Source organism: Salarias fasciatus, chromosome 19 (genome assembly GCF_902148845.1).
Source record: "Salarias fasciatus chromosome 19, fSalaFa1.1, whole genome shotgun sequence".
Lineage (NCBI taxonomy): Eukaryota > Metazoa > Chordata > Actinopteri > Blenniiformes > Blenniidae > Salarias > Salarias fasciatus.
The window spans coordinates 13,793,800-13,809,136 of NC_043763.1; the positions used below are offsets into that span (position 1 = coordinate 13,793,800).

Genomic DNA, 15,337 nt, shown 5'->3' on the forward strand with positions numbered 1-15,337 from the left:
TCTGTCACAGTGAGAAGTAGATTTATTTTGGGCATTCAGAGGAACACACAATCACACATTTTATGAGGAGCATTATTCGGGACATCTAACATGTTACTTGATACTTTCAGTCTCACTTGTCACATGTTCTCAGAGGCAGAGGCTTGGTGATCAGTGAAGGATGTGTGTCACAGAAAGCTTAAAAAATGCTCACGTTGGTAGTTTATCTCTTCAGAGGGCACGCTTTGAAATACTTGGAAATCCAACATCCCAGGATATTCTTTGGAATATTTCAAGGCATTCGGAAATGCTCACAGATTTTCGGACTGTGGCAAATTCTAAAACCTTTGAGAAATTGTAGAAATCTTATAGCAGGGGTGTGAAACATGAGGGCCGGGGCCAAAAAAGGAGGCCCGCAAGAGCATCCTATCCAGCCTGCCGAACCACCAAGCAAATTAACAAGAAAAAAAAACCCAGTGATTTTGGACGCATATCTCAGGAATAGCTGACACAAAACAACACTGTGACTTAACCTGAGATATCGGTGACGTTTCCATGAGAGACCACAAACTTTGATTTTACTGTTCTTCTCTGTGCCACAAGGGGTCACAGGGGACCATAGGAGCCCATATAGTGAATCTATAACCACCAGGTTATCATGCACGCTGTGGAGCCCTTCAGTGATTGCACCCTTAGCAAAAACCACCTTTGATGAGACAAAATATTATTTATTGCAACTTTAACTTATTATTAGGAATAGAAATTTTGGACTTGTAGAATCTCTAGTCATTTACCCGCTACCTATTTTAATCTTGCTTGCCATTTCAGACCAAGTCTATACACCAAAATGTGTGTTTAAATACATTAAAAACAAGCTTGTTTTTAATATTTTGACAGCAGGCTTCAGTTGACAGTCATGTCACTGTGAAAAAACAAAAAACAAAACAACTTTTATTTACTCTGGGACTTCTGTGAGTACTGTGTGTTTTGATGTGCCCGCTGTTGTTTTGATGCTGATTATTTTGACGGATTTGAATTGTTTCACGAGGAACATAATACCACATCAAAACCTTAGGCATTCATGGGGAGCGGAGAATTACTGAATGATTTTTGAGCCGTTTAATTAATTTAAATCGGCATCTCTTATTTCCATATCTGCTATTTTCTTTTCTTTTTTGGGATGGGGGGGTGTTGATTATCTGGAGTTTGATAGAATTTAAGCAAGTATCACTCTTACCCATTAGTTTTTCTGTTTTTTCTAACTGAGATGTTGCCCATGTGATGAATAGACATGAAAAGTTACTCAGCGTTAAGTTGAAATCGAAACTGCAGATGCCTTCTTTTTTTTTAACTGATTTTTTTTTTCCTTTGCTGTGGCGCAGACTGACTTGGGATGCAAAAGAGGCAGTCAGAGCGATCATCGACTTCCTCCTCCTTTTCTGAAGGTCATAAACACGTCTCCTGTCAAGCGCTTTCGCGACGGAGGCTCCTGGAAAGCCCTTTAATATTCACCATCTCCCCAGAGGATCTGCTGTGTCTGGAACATGAATGATGCTCGCACGCCGCCATACCACTGGCTAAATCCCCAACAAAAACCATTACATTTTTCAGAGGCCGGCTTGTGTCTGTTGCCTTGTGTTTTTTTTTCTCCCCCGTGGTCACTGACATATCACTCCAGAGAGGGCAGCTGTGCGGAGAGCTGTGATTTGTAGGTAACGACAAGGCCATTTCAAGCCTTGAAAGGGTATGGGGACTTGAAGCATAGGCTTATTATGCTTTAAAGTATTTGTGGTCATAGAAATTGAATCAATAGCGCAGACCTCTGAAACACTACCCCTCCACTCCTATTCCACCCTTTTTTTTGTAGTGATTCATCCTCAAGCCTTTAAAGAGAGAGAGGGAAAAAAAAAAGATGCACTTTACATTCTGGTGGGAGGTCGTCACCTCGTGTTTCATACAGAGAGGAGAACAAAGCTGTTATTTTCTGTGTCAGAGGCTTACTCCAGCTAGGTGACAATAAAAATAGAAAGAAAACACAGGTTTGGGGAAGAGATCAAAAACACCTGCACGGTGTAGAGTCTTAAGTGGACATGAATACACATGCAGAGAACATTATAGTTGACAAAGGAAAAGGAAAAGAAAATATGGATCTTTTCTGAACCGAGTTGTACAAGTGAGTGATATGGCTTGGGTTATTTTCAGGCTATAATTACGTAAAAATGCTTTTTGTCACTTACCGCCGTTGGGTGTAATGCATCGCAGTGAAGTGTGTTGCTTTTGTCAGTAACAAAAGAAGTGAAACACAATTCTGTTGTGAATTTCAAGCAATCATTTATTTTTTTTTTTTGTCTGCGTGCTCCTCAAGGTCTTCCATTAGCTGCGCTTCTGGCAGTTGAAGCTCGCTTTTTATGCACATTTGCTCAACAATCACTCGACCTAGTACTTCTGACAGATGATGCCAAAAGACGTTGGAGAGTCATCTGTAAACTGTTGAGAATGAAAATATGGAAACTACATTTGTTCAGCTTAAGGACAAAATTAAGATGGCAGCTGAGCCACGGATTCTCACTTTCCGGTTCTCCTTGGGTTGGCTCTGCTGTGGGCTTTGAGCAATCCATTCAACACAGTGCATGAAAGAAAGACTTTGTTTCTATCCTCCACATAAAGTGAGGGACCTGTTTCTGTTCTTTGGCATGTTATCCAGGCATTTGGTTTCTGTCATCTATTCTGGTTTCTTGTCATGGTCCAAAAACATGCTATTGAGGCTAATCCATGACCCTAAAACTGCCTTTAAGTGTCTGTGATGCTGTCTGTCGGCTCCAGACCCAAGCGACCATGAATTGGATAAAGCTGCACAGAAGATGGATGGAGACGGATGGATATTATGACACCTCATAAACTAATCTTCATGCTTGGATCTTTGAAATCCAATCGTGCCTGTGAGTGGTCCTGCTTCTAGTGTGCAACATTATCCACAATGGTCAAATGGATGGTTTTCATGGAGAGATTAAGTAAGGGCGAACTAGTAATGATCGATGATGGTTCCTTTCTATTTATATCCATCTGGGGCACCAGTACACTAATGGAGCTTCTAAATTAAATGCAGTCAAGAGAAGTGCAATTTGATAAAGCCTCTGCAATGAACGATAATGAAAGAATTACTATTATCCTATTACTAATATGGCAAAGTCTTTGACATGTATCAAATTTCTAATACCTCACAGGATACACTGTTCCAATGCCAAACCCAATTACAGTATGCAGGGTAATTCCCATGATACGGACTTGCAATCACAGCATTCCCATTTGATTCAAGTAGTTGATTCATGCAGCTTGACATTATCTGAGTCCTTGTAGTGGAAAGTGGTGTTTGCCCTAACCAATGACTACCCAGCATGTTCGTCTCGGAGATGTAGCTTTCAGTCGACACACTCCTGGTTTGTAGAAGCTGCTTGAGAGGTTAATTACTCTGATAAAACAAAGTTGGCAGAACTGGTGTGACTGTTGACCTACATTGCATGTACGGTTCATACTGGGAAATGTCATCCTTTCCTGTTAATTTGTGGCTTTTTTTTCTTTTTTTTAAAATTTCTTATAATTAGAACCTATTTGTCGATGTAGAAAGAGGATCTCTTCAGTCTGAATTCCCCCTACAAAGCTTTGATTTGTCACTGCCTGCTGGTGAAAGCAGCCGTTTGGCATAACAGTCTGTTTGAGAGTATGAAGAAATCAGGAATGTGGGTAGCCATTGAGAGGTGTTTATTAAGGGCAACTTTTTTTCATGTCTGTTCTATAACTCTCGGCCAAACGCATTTTAGGTGAAAGTATTGACCTCAGTACGAGAGTTCAGTAATAGAGTTTGGATTTATAGAATAAGATAGAAACATGTGTTTGTACACCACCCCCATGTACTGCACAATTTCCAAAATAATGGAGGTGCTATGTTTTAAGGTTGTGCATTTCCCCACCATTCCTCCCTGCTAAGGCAATTTCCTCAAAACTCATTGAGAGAATTAACTTGAATTTGTCTCACATGTTGTTTCTCTGAATGGCCTGATTAGGTTAGTGTGTTTGTCCCAATACAAGAGCTGCATTCTTTGAGGGACACGGCCTTTTTAATCATTTGGCAGACAGGTTACTCGCATGCCGGGTAGTTTGCAGACCAAAGTTTATGAAGCAAGATGCAGGACAAATGTCTTCAGGACATTTCTGGCCTCGCAGTTGTGTTGCAAAGTTCTGCACCCGTGGCAGCAGTACTTTAATACAAAGAGAGTTGAAAATGGAGTCGTAGGTAGTTGAATTTTTTTCATTGGAAGACAGTTTAGTAGGAGGAGGCTGAAATGCTTCACTCAGCTCCACTAATGATAATACATTCAGATTTATTTGTAATTTGTTCTGTTTGCACTTTGATTGAGTTGTAAGCCAATGCTGACACTTGAAAGTGTTTTCGTCATGTTCAGGGTATTCCTGATAACTGGGTGGGGAAAAGAACTACACCAATTAGAAATGTTATGATGCAAGCTGTTATGTTTACTTAGCGCTATGAATTTTGAGATATGCTTGGCTTCTGTCTTGGATATGGATGCTCTATCTGTGGGCTGCATTCAGAAGAGCCTTCAAACTAGACAGCCTTGTTACGCCAAGACTGACACCATTTGTCTTCAAATGCAACCTTTGGAGGATGTAGCCCTGAATAGGGACGCATCTCAATGACACAGCAGCGTCACATTTGGTCTATTTTTAACGGTTCGCGGTGTCACTGTTTGGCAGTGTGATTGAATGTTTTCCGGCTGATGAATCAGATTGTCTCGTTTATATGAACACCGAATAAAGTGATCAAATTGGTGTTTACATTCGCCCTGAAGCCTTGTATTATTGAAGATGAATGCAGTTGGTAGACCATTCATGCTTGGATTTATTTTTTGAACTGCGATACTGAAATAAAAAAATTCGCCCTTTTTAAAATATGACCTAGAAGAGATAAGTGTTCAGAGTGTTTTATGATTTAGCATGGCAGCTCTGTGTCCTGCATTAATCAGTTGTTCTTTATCACTGAATTTTATCTTAAAACACTGTGTGATGTTATTAGTGCTGATGCTACATCATTCATGTGCACAAATGCTCCAACAGTGGTAAGCAGTCTGATGGGTTGTTTACTTGAACTCTGATTGGATCATCGGGTATAGGGCCTATCTAATCAGACAGCATTTGGTACAGAATGACAAAATTTTACTCAGATTAGTTTTTAATCAGACTACTTTTGGTCTATGTGGTTGCAGCTACTGACTTTCTTCTGTCGTCGTGGAGTTTTGTGGAGGATTATCCAAAAAATGAAAATGACAGTACCTTTTGTGCACCTTTCTTTCGCTGCTGTGTTGCACAGTTTGCCTAACTAGGGACGGTAAGAAAAAAAAAAAAACACCTTATCCCTGCCCGAACTTTCACAAAGCATAGGTTCGCAGACTGTTGAGACGATGGACCGCCTATATAACGATCACACCTCATTTACTGTTTGCATGGCCTCTGGGATAAAAATAGAGCAAGCAAACAGTGTCCCCAAGTCTGGTACATCCCTGCCTACAATCCGCCAACTCCTTTCCTCGGGCCCCACCGTCATCTCTGGCTCACCCCACTAACCTCAGGGGACAGATGGAGACACCGTGCTTGCGAACGTGACCTCCATATCTTATTCTTTTTCTCCCCTGCAGCATCATCATTATAAACCTGAGCAGATGTCTCAGCCCCTTGTGCTATCTCTCTGCTGTTGCCTCCATTTCTTTCTCTGCAGGACCTTCTCTCAACCAGCCACCACTCTGAAAATGAAAACATTTACACAGAGAATCAATAGGCTGCCATACAATTACTTAATATACACTATAAATCCTAAGCTAAATCAATTAAATAATACAGGCGGCATAATGAGAGGTAACAGAGCATGGATATATTTTGATTTAATTGTGCCGTCTCGCACTGCTTTTTTGCTTTTGGGGGTAGTTTAGAAGCGTGCTTTGTTAACATTGTGTTAAAGATGTGTTTATTCACGTCTTAGCTATTTGCCTTTGGCGCTCCAGCCCCTGAGTGTCATCCTAATAAATAGATCCATCTAGCAAATTAAACAAGTGACAGTTCAGAATTGATCCTTGATAAGAGTTTAAATGAGTGTGTAAATTCATTGCTACTTGATTAAATGTAATCTTACTTCAAATTGCTTGATAAAAAACAAAAACCTAGTTAAAATGTTGTCCTTAATTTGATTTGGTCGAGAAATATTCAAGATTTAAAGGTTTGTCTCATAGCTCTTTGCATGAAATGACGGAATCCTTTCTGCTTTCCACTGAAAATAATCATGCTGTGGATGAATCACAAGAAGCAGAACTTGAAAACAGTGAGAACTGAGATACATTATAATCCCATTTTCACTGCAGTGGATAGCCTATTGTCGACCAAGATTTAATCCTTGAATACTTTTATGCTGATGGATCTACCAATTTATTATTTTCACTCACAATCAAAATCATTCCTTCTCATCATCCCAAACACATTTACCTGACATGGAGAGCAGTAATGTGCCCAGCTTGGTACATAAATGATCTATGAAGCCGACTGGGCTGTTTTGTGTCTTCGTTGTGTCCTACCTTTGCAAGTCGAGGCAAATCGTTGGATGCCGTGCTGCGGACTCGCTCACGTACCTGCCTGCACGAACTGCCTCATGGAAATATTTTGAAAAAGTGGTGTTTGGAAACATACACACCCTCGCACTTACAATTTGTCTGTGTCCGTCTCGACTGCACTCTGCTGCTGCACGCTCATCTTATCAGCGCCACAAGCCTGCAGTCCATCCCAGTAAGCAGCTGGGCTATTTGAGGAAGAATTGAGTCATGGTGGAACAGGTTAAATTGGCAATGGGCTCTGAAGGCCTGCTGGCATTTCCATTACTATCGATCAACCACGGAGCCGAGAGGCCTTGAGTGGACGAGAGCGTCGGCCGACATGAAATCCTTGCAGTTTTCCTCATAACTTTTTACTTTGTTGACTTTTTGGCACATTTGGAAACTGTGACATAAATAAGCACAATTTAAAACAGTGTGATTGTTTTAATATCACTGAAATTCTGTCAGTTAAAAGCGATCATATCACTGAAGTGGATTCTGTTTTAATTATATGGAAAATTAAACTTTTTGGCTTACTGGGGTTAATTTGGTTGGCTCTGCAGAAAGTACTTCTTTGCTCCATGTTCCTCTCATGTTCCAGGCATCAACAAGTAGATTAGGTTGGAATTGATGGCATGCCATCTGACGTGTAGGACTGTCGAAGTGTCTGTGACCTTCTCCACAGTCGAAGCACAACACCATCTGGTAACTTCAGTCAGATATGAAGAAATATTTCCACAACGTTCTACCATGACCTTATGTGAAGTGCTCGGCTGATTATGTCTATTATGTTTGCTTTCCACAGAGCTTGGTTGACAATTACACTGGCCTCTGTGTTTGTTATGTTCTCCTTCAAGCTCTTGTAGCTTGCATTCTAATTAGATGGCTTTTAATAGAGAATGTTTATTGCTCCTTGCAGGGCCTCTATTTTCTGCTTTGGAGTTAATTAGCCCTATGTCATGTGATAACCAACGCAGAGGACATCCACCCTATGCTTTGTCTATGAGCAGTGTCCTTCTGCCAAAGGCAGATATGCAATGCATTGCTTGAATCACTTATATTTCCTTTCTCCAAGTTGTCTTATAAGTTTGAATGAACGTGTAGATAGCTTTCGATGCCATAAGATTCTATCATGAACGTAAACACAGATGTCTTCCGTTGGCATCGGTCATTTCATTCATTAGAACTCCAATTTAGCAAGTAACTGCTTCGAAATTGTCTCATCATCCTGTTAGCCTCACAACCTAACTGCATCTTCTATTACTTCATTATGCCACCAAAGTACAAACAATTATTCTGCTAAAATGTGATGAAAACTTGTCATCAGAAGCATTTTTTTTTTTTTTTCCTGAATTCTCAGGTTTTTTTCTTGGAGCTCCAGAGGACTGAGTCACAGTGTGGAGTTTTCGTTTTCACATTTTTAGCAGTACAATATTATAATCAGTGCAAAAACAATCCAAGTGGTGGTTTGGACTGTCATTTTGTCACCCACTATAGCCATCTGACAGTGTAATCATGTCTGGCGAAAAACCAAAGTTTCTGTTCCATCGGATGTATGTAGGCGTGTCGGTTTTTTCAGTGGATGTAGTCACTAGCCAAATGGATTACAGTAACGAGGGTTTCATCTCATCTTCTTAACAGCTTGTCCTTCCTTTTTCAGACTGTTTCTTTTAGATGTATCATTTGAAGCAGCCAGATTTCCTCAGCTGTCTTTACTTGTCACAGATGTAATTCCTCTATACGATACTTTAGGATTATTAAACTTTTCAAAACTGAAATTTAATAATATTGTATTTTCCTATGTACGTTTTATATCTATGACAGCAAACTATGAAGATGAAGATTTATTTACCATTAGTTCAAGTACTGAGATAACATCCTATCATGTGAAGCTGTGATGCCTCTGGTGTTATTTTTTATTTTTTTGTCTTAAAACTTCACATCTGATTTTCAAAGTGTCTTTCCCTCCTGTTTTATCCTCACTTGGTTATTTGTGATTTCTGTGCTCTGTTGTCTTGGTTGCAGTTCTTATGATGGTTTGGTTCATAATCTATGTTATAATCAAGTTCAGGCTGTTTGCATTTGGTGCTGCAGATACGTCCATGTCAGTGTCTGCCTTCGACTCGTTCTTGTCAAAAGTCTGTTTCTGACTTTGCTTGTGGGTTTGCTGTCCACACCCCCACTTGACAGAAACTTTTAGTTTAGCTGGTTTCCATTCCAAACACTTGAATCATCAGTCTTAAAATAGTTAAGCCATGTAATTATGTGGCTCATGTAGTCTAAGTCGACCCCACTGCTGCGCGCTTGACATGCTTTAACTGAAACACACAAAACTTTTTAATCTCGGTGTTGTACCGATCATTGCTCTGTCTATTCATTCACTGCATACTAATGCCGATCTCTAACTAAAACCCGTGTGATGCCTGGCGCTACGATAGCTGACTGCATTAACTCTCCTGCCATCAACACATGCACCTTTAAGCTTTTAGTTCAGGCTGTTGTGCTCTGGTTTTGACAGCCTGTTTCTCTGTGAGATTTCAATGTCTACCAGCTCCGAAGCACTTGATTTAAATGAATAGGGTCTTTGCATAATTTGTCGTAAGGCAGCGAACCTTGAAATATGGCCGAGAAACCACTGTCTAGTCTTCTAATTAGGATCGAGTTGTATTGCCACTCATTTGAAGAATGCCTCATCTTGCATTTTACTTTTGGAATGTAAAGAAAGTTTTACTTATAGGGTGCGATGGCTGTCACTCTGTAGTGTATTGTATTAATACTATCTATACCTGTACATTTACATTATAATCCTGTTAATTTCAATTTGTGACTATCTGTCATGACTGAATTCATCTGTGGTTATGATTTTCCAACCCTCAATTCATCAATAATTCAGAGCTCAAATTAGAAACCTGATAGTCTCATTTCATACTGCAAACAAATGTTTCAGACTGACTTTGAAGCTGACCCCATTTTTAAGTTGTTCGTCCCTTTCAGGTCAATTTTAATCAAGTGTTTGTGTTATGCTGTGCACTACCTTGTGCAGTCACCCTGTGTCCTCCAGAGGTGGTAAAAGTAAAACACTTCAGCTTTTTGCTGTACATCTTTCTGAGTTGGCAGTGTTTTCACTTAAATATGGTATAGATGGGGTATATTCCATCATCAGTGTTTCTTTCTCACATCTTATAACTAGCTGTTTCTGTCACAACCCTCACTCTAATTAGCTGCTTTTTTGTCTCTGGTCAATCCTCTCCCTCTTCTCTCTTCTGTCTCGTGTAATTTATTGTGTTCTTGTATTAATTTGTCAATTCAGTCTTCAACCAAGGAACTCACAAAATAAAGCATGCCAATTTATTTCCTCAAATGCAATCTGAAATTGAAATTTCAGCAACTTTTTGTTTTCTGAATGTAAGGGACAAAAGAGATGATATTTGTGTTACAGTTTCAAAATAGAAAGCTGTCTATCATATGAAAACTCAAGCAAAAGTGGACACCATGTACTATGAAATAGTATTTGCAGAATATGACCTAATGTGAACCTTGTGACACATAAACTTGAACTTGGATGAGACAGACATTAAGCATATTAATTTGACAGCATATTAGCCGTGTGCGGTCTCACCCTCCATCATTATCACCTATTACTCTGACTTGTCCTTGCTGGAGGAGAATGAATCCTTCTAGGTGCTCTGATCTGCTGGTGTTGGGTGTGTGTTACAGCACGTGCTTTAACTGCAGGGTCATATGTGGCAGCTCGCATACTGCCGACATCAACATAATGGGAACCATGCCGCAGAAAAATCAATGTATCTGACAAACACAGTTGTTCCAATCCAATAGTGTCCAATGGTGGCCTTTGTTTGGATACCACCCCCCTGCTTTGAAAATCTTTGAAAATCACCAACAACGCAACATTTTTCTGACCTTTTACATTCTGCTGACCAGTTTAGAGAACAAAATGGGCTGTACGTGTTTAGCCCTGCTGCACGGTGGTGTAGTGGTTAGCACTTCTCCCTCACAGTGAAAACATTGGAGCCTTTCTGTGTGAGTCTGTGTGAGCCCTATGTGCATTTGTGGGTTTTTTCAGATCACTCCACTTCCCTTCCACTGTCCAAAAACATGCCTTTGAGGTCAGTTGCAGAAGCAAAATTGCCCATAGGTCTGAATGTGATGTGTTTTGTGATCTGTCTTTCTGTGTTCGCACTGTGAGGCACTGGCGACCTGTCCAGGTTATATCTTGACTTCAGCTGCAGTTAGCTTCGATTGGTTCAATCCCCTGCGACCCTGAAAAGGATGAATGGTTTGGAAATGGATGGGTGGGTAAACCCTCAAAGAACAGTAAGATAATCTAAGGCACAAACTTCTACGTTTGCTGTTGCAATCTTGTAATTATGTTACAGAACTAATGTGTTGCACATGTGTTTCTATCTGCTCATTTATAACCGGCAGTGTTTGTGCAGTTGTTGCCTAGAGGTCACAGAACATTATTGAAGGTTGGAGATTCATGGGTTTGAATCCCACTGCTGACAGGTTACCAGTATGGGTCACTGAGCAAGGCCCGTGACCCCCAACAGCTCTCCAGAGGTGGCATCATGGCAGCCCACTGCTCCTATGTGTTGTTAAGGTTAACTATGAATAGGAAGGGTTAAATGCAGAGGAGTAATTTCCCCAAGGGAATCAATGAAGTATGCTTTCTTTCTTTCTTTGAAGAGAAAAAGGATGGAAGGGCAATAGTGCTACACTCTCGTAGACTGAATTCCATTCAAAGCACAGTCAACTTCATACATGAGGCTTCAGGGCTGCGGTGTTCTTCACCGTGTGCCAAGAAAGTAAACCTGCAAACCCTTTGAGATCCGAAGTAGTGTATATGTTCCCTTCAGAATTCCACTGAGGATTACTGCGCTATTTAGCTCATGCCTCGTACCCAGCTGAGTCGAAGTGCTCCCAGTTAAAGGTACGCTGGAGGCAACGTCTCTGCAGCAGTTACCTGGAGTAGGCAGGAAAAGAGAAAGACTGGAAGGCAAAAGTACTCCGATACTGTCAGGAACAATCTGCATCACGGCCCGGCATCCCTCTGCTCCAGCCACCTCTGCTCATTACCCCCGTCGTCCGGAAACACCAAGCAAATTCTACTAACGAGTGTTTGATCAGCACAGAGCGCAGTAGCAGAAAAAGACAGGCAACCCGTTCATGACTCATTTTTTTTTCTCTCTCTACCTTTCTCTCTCCTCTCCGTTTGTCTGTATTTTCTCTCACTCTCTTTTCTCTCTCTCTCGCCTTACTCCCTTAAGACAGATGAGAACAAAGGGAGAGACAGAAGAAAAGCAATATAACCTCTTGGCCCTTATCTGCGGAACACACCAGAGCATGTCTGGCCTCAGACATGGCTTTGCCTGTCCTTTGAAGGAGCTCATCTCCCTTTGATTTCAGCCAAATGGTTCAGCACAGTGACAGATGCTCAACTTTCCATCTGCCGCTCTGACACCCATCTCTTTAGTGTTGTTGAATCTAACTGACTTTGTTTGTACTGTCTGTCTGGCTGTCTGAATAGGGTTGTGACACGGATGCTGATGTGAGTGCTAATGTGAGAGACGGTGACTATAAGACCTTTCACTGAAACAGATTAAAGAACTCCCCACTAACTTCTGTTGGGTCGTCAGTGGTGTCTTGGCTGCATTTCTGTATTAACATTTTGGACGTTTAGTTGATGTGCTGATATTGAGTGATTTAATGAGGATTCTTAAGGGTCATCATCACATTACCTTGGCAATATTCCTCTGAGATGGACCAGAGGAAGACATAAAAATTCAAGCCAAGGAGAGTCGTAGAAGGCAGCCTTTTTATGAGAGGAAATTAGAGTGAGGAGAGGGGACAGATATCGAAGTCAGAATATGATTCAGGAGGGACAGCATGACGAAGCATACCTTCTAATAGATAAGTATTAATTTAATGATTAAAAATGAAAGCTGCTCAGACTAAACCCGAGAGGTTATATCAAACTCTGTCCTAAATAATAAACTGTAATATGACCTTTTTTCATTTTTGCTTAAGGGTTTTTTTTTTTTTTTTTTAGGTCTTTTGCACTAACCAGGCAGGAGCTGTGTTTGATAATTTGACTGAAAGAATCCTCAACCCAGGCTTTAGGAAAAATGGTTGTTTGTCTTCAAATGATGGATATTAATCCATCCATCCATTCATCCATCCGTGTCAGAGTCACAAAGAGCTGAAGTCCATTCTGAACCATTCTAGCCAAACAGCAGTGAAGAACTAGCACTGCTAACACTAAAGATGTGTCATATATGCAGGGTTGTAAAATTACTTGATTTACTTCTTCCCATTAATGCAGTCTTGATTTATGCTGTCGTCAAAAACACGGGACGCAGTAGGTGGCACAGAAAGACTTGCACTAATAGCTGAGACACCTGTTTCTCTGTCAGCACATCAGGTAACTGTAATGCAGGGCAAGAGGTGGAAAAGTGGGAGGAGTGATTGAATAGATAGATGGATCGATGAATGGAATGTACTGTGCGAGACTTGAAGCACACATGCCCTTCCTCAACAGTCAGCAGTGGCTGGCACAATATTCTTTTGGTTATATCTTTGCTTTAGCGCCTTTATCCTGTATTTTTGTGTCTGTGAGCACCTGCTTTTACCTCCTTGTTGCTTAGCTAAAAGTGTTGCCTCTGTCTGAGAGGGCTGCTGCGGTAAGCACAGTGTGAGAATTGAGGCATTGTAGAAGTAGCCTGTTTATAAGGCGCTCAGGGAGCAAAATATTTTTTTTTTTCCCTTTGTCTTTCAAACAAATCCGTAGGGTGGACTATCATTCAGAAAATTATTCTTGCTGAAGGTCACAATAACAGACCTCTGTTCCATATCACTCACCGTTTCCTGTAACAACCTCTGCTGGGAGCCCCTCTCCCCTGTTAGTTTGTCGAGTAAACAATTTTTGGATTAAGAGGCATTTTCTCGATATTCAAGCAAGCAGGAGAAAGCAGGCGGATATATGTGTTTGTCTGACTAGACGTGTCCAGCTGATTTAGGCATTCTCTATGTTTTAACAGTATCTTCGGGGACACAGCCTTCACTCGGCTTTCTTCTTCTTTAATTTATGTAAAGGTCAAATTTCATTCCTTGACAGGCTTTTGTCTCTGCATGGTGTCTTTGTAAGCAAACCTTCGACATAATTTTTAACCGACGGCCTTACAGGCAGCAAGGCTGATTCCCAGGAATAGAAAGTCACACTGGGCATGTGATAAGACCAAGAGCCTGAGGTTCATTTTGCAATACATACTAATCACCTAGATAATGTTCTTCACTGTTAAACAATATTCCCATATCAGAGGTAGAACCTGTATCTCTTACCATGTGCTTCCTCCTTATCTCCCCATGCCTCCCTCCTCTCCTCAGGGATGTGTCAGTGCTGGGCTGCCAGTGACACTTGTCATCGGGTGTGTATGTGGCTGTGTTGTTGTACGGTATGATGAGGCTGCACACTGACCCGCTCGCTCTCATCTCTTATTTGTGGCTGTCAGTCTGCAACAGTAGTGGAATCGATGTCCTTGCACTGTTCTGGGTGTGTCCTCCTTCTGAGGCCTCGTCAAACCTTCTTCGGCTTCTTCTGCAACTTTTCTGAGCTGTGACCAGCACTCCATAACCGCTAACAGAGTGTTGTTACTGACTTCAGGAACATTAATATTCCATGGGGTGGTATTCAGTTCAACATCGATTAAATGCATTTATGAGGATGTTTATTGATGAGGAGCTAGTTATTTGGTGAATGGAATTGGAAGGAGAGTTAAATTCCTTCAGTCTCAGCAGAAGAGGGGGCAGTTGCAGCAGGTCAGGGGTGCAGTTTCCCTTGTGTGTGTCATTAATTTCACGGCCCTGTGCAATGTTTTAATACCTTCAGGTGTCGTTACTGATTGGAGCTGTAAACTCGCAGCATCCGATTAGTGAGAACCTCTTCTCAGGTTCCCGATAGGCCAGTAGTAAAAAGTGTCCTTATGAGTCTCACACAGTCGAATAATTAATCAGATGCAGGCGTTCGAGATGAAACACAATGCAACCTTTTTAACACAATAACTCTGACCACACAATTTATGTTATATTGTCATAATGCGCCGCCAAAGTTCATTTTGTGCTAATGAACGAAATGGCAAAGTAAACCAGCAGCACTTACACTGATTAGGTAGGGAAGCTATTCACTCACATATACTCATGTCACTTTTTCATTAAAAAGTTATGATTGTTTTATTTCAGTTTTTTGCATTCTTTGAAACATCTCTTAAATATGCTTTTGCATTATATCTATAAAAAATAATCACCACTCATAGTAGGCTAAAAACAAAATGAGCTGTTCAATCCACACATCGTTTATACCGCTATGTCTAATTCCAAGTGCACTGGAGCTGAACGCAGACAACAATGGGTGAAGACGTCGTACGCTCAGACCATCACAGGACAAAGTAAGACACTCTTACTGTATATTCGCCCACAACCACTCAGTACATGCGTTTTCTGATTTTTAAGATCACACATGGCATATTTATTCTCGTCCTAACTAAATAATTTTGTTGATGTTTGAATTCTTAACCATTTTAAAAATCTAGGTGTTGTTGATATATCCTGTTTTAATCCATTGGGACCAAAAGATAGGCAGAGTTGTATTTACACGATCCTGCAACTGTCATGTGTGACAACATGAACTTAAT

At 40.8% G+C, this 15,337-nt stretch overlaps 1 protein-coding gene across 1 annotated transcript in view; it reads left to right on the forward strand.

Annotated features, from left to right (window-relative positions):
* The window catches only part of pacrg (PARK2 co-regulated), a 133,574-nt gene that overhangs the window by 2,162 nt on the left and 116,075 nt on the right, over positions 1–15,337 (forward strand). The gene's annotated exons all lie outside the window — the stretch shown is intronic.